Here is a 2,637-nt window from a genome sequence, read left to right on the forward strand (position 1 = left end):
GGCTATCCGGGTGTCCCCAACACCATTTGTTGAAAAGACTATTCTTCCCCATTGAATGGTTTTGGCAACCTTGTTGAAAATCAGTCGACTATAGATGTATGCATTTATTTCTGGACTCTCAACTCTACTCCCTTGATTTATGTCTACTTTGTGACCATACCACATTATCTTGATTACTGTTGCTTTATAGTAAGTCTTGAAATTGAGAATGTAAGTCCTACTTTATTTTTCCTTTTCAGAATTACTTTGGCTATTCTGGGTCCCTTGCAACTCTATTTGAATTTTATAATCAGCATGTCAACTTGCAAAAAGAAGTCATCTGGAATTCTGTTAGGAATTGCATCAAATCTGTAGATCAGTTTGGGGACTATTTATTTACATCTTAACAATGTTTCCTTGTCTCTGGGCATGGGAATGTTTTCCCATTTATTTAGCTTTTATTTAATTACTTTCAAGAATATTTTTAGTTTTCAGAGTATTAGTTTTGTACTTCTTTGTTAAATTTTTTCTTAGGCATGTTATTCTTTAGATGCTATCATAAATAGATTGTTTTCTTATTTTCATTTTTAGGTCGATCATTGCAAGTATAGAGATACAATTGATTTGGTATCTTGCGACTTTGATGGATGAATTCATTCACTAGTTCTAATAATTTTTTAGTGGGTTCCTTAAGATTTTCTATATACAAGAGTATGTCACCTGTGAATATCGTTTTATTTATTCTTCTCCAATCTGGATGTCTTTTATTTCTTTTTCTTGCCTAGTTTCCTCCATATTTATAAGAGATATTGTTTTATAGTTTTCATGTGTTTGTCTGCTGTTGGTATCAGGGTAGTACTGACCTCATGGAATGATTTGGAAAGTGTTCTTCCTCTTCTGCTTTTTGGAAGAATTTGTGAAGAATTTGGATTTATTCTTCATTGAATGTTTTGTAGAATTCAGTGGTAAAGATATCTGGGCCTTGGTTCTACTTTGTGGACATTTTGGGGGGTTACTGATTTGGTCTCCTCACTTGTCATAGTTCTATTCCCAATTTCTATTTCTTTTTGAGTCAGTTTCAGTAAAATGTGTCTTTCTTTGTTCCTGATTCTCTGCCTGAGCTTTCCCACTTGATTGTCTGTAAGCATTGGCGGCAGATGTGATAAATCTACACCAGGATTGTGAACCGCAATGAGTATGGCTGGCTGCGAGACTTGGAAAGAAAAAAAAATCAGTCAGGGGTCAACAACCTGTGAATCAATAGAAGCCAGAATGTGCATTAGCAAGGGAAGTCAGGACCAGCCATGAAACAGAGCCAGTAGGACACTAGAGCCCAGAGGGAGGATAAGAACCAGGAGGTATGCAAATCTGGGAAGGGAAAAAAGCAATAAAAAAAAAAAGGCAGACTGAGGTTCAGGCAGAAAGATCAGAGCCCAGCAGTGAGAATAGAGATAATGCCTGGCACTGTACCAGCCTCAGCCACAACCTAGGAGCTTTTCTGAGCATGTGGTGAAGGCTGGAACCTCTCCCAAAGCTTGGTGCCCTGCGATGCAAGGATGCAGACATGTGGGACTATCTGACCACATTAAGGAATGAGAGAAGAGGAGAAATGAAGTAGTGGGAGAATTCTAAAATGATCTATATATCCCGTTCAAGACATACTCTAGAACCCAATCCCTTAACTATGATGGAGAACTACCGAAGAAAACAGGTAATTTAATTTAAATATATAATTTAAAATCCATTCTCAAACCATACATGAGTATACCAAACAATGCATAGTTAGACTGACATTTTATATGTCCCAGAAGCAAGAAATTATTTTCTCATATTTTGGAATATAAAAGCTGGGCCGTTATTCCAAATAATTCTCTTCCAAAAAACATGGGTAACATGAGTCCATTAAATAAATAAAAGAAGTAAAATGGAAAATATTTCTGATCACATATTTGATTAAAATATTTAGTATTGTGTATCTGGAAAAAGACGATCCCTTGAGGAATACAAATTCCAAGTAAGATGGGGTTTATTTTAAAGAGAGAAAGCCACAGCTATGCTAATAATCCCTTTTAAGATTTTGTGGATAACATGAGACCCACAGTAGTATCTAACATAAACATGTAAGGAGATTTGAGAGAAACACAACAAAAATAAACTGTGAGAATCACCCCTACAAAGTTTGTTCCAGCCTCTGGCTCTTTTCGCATCTGAAGGAAAGGACGGAAACTCCTGGGAGAGGAGAAAAAGTTAAAGAGAAGAATCAGACAAGTCAATTTATAAACTATTTTCTCAAAGTAAACACCACATTAATTGATAGATGTAGAGATAGACTGATGATTTGATTTGTTATTAAATTAGTCAGGACTCTTTTAGTTTAAAGTTCTGGAAAACCAACACAAATGAGCTTAACTCCAAAGGTAGCTTATTGGTTCATATTAGTTACAAAGTCTAAGGACGAGATGGAGCTGGAGGCTATCCGTCACTTTCTCGCTCTCTCCATCTCTTGGCTCTGATTTCTCCTCCTCCTCCTCCTCCTCCTTCTCCTCCTCCTCCTCCTCCACCTCCTCCTCCTCCTCCTCCTCCTCCACCTCCTCCTCCTCCTCCTCCTCCTCCTTCTACTTCTTCTTCTTCTTCTTCTTCTTCTTCTTCTTCTTCTTC

Source organism: Eumetopias jubatus, unplaced genomic scaffold (assembly GCF_037043125.1).
Source record: "Eumetopias jubatus isolate StellerSeaLion01/CBP00866 unplaced genomic scaffold, mEumJub1_p1.0 scaffold_4, whole genome shotgun sequence".
In the NCBI taxonomy this organism is placed as follows: Eukaryota; Metazoa; Chordata; class Mammalia; order Carnivora; family Otariidae; genus Eumetopias; species Eumetopias jubatus.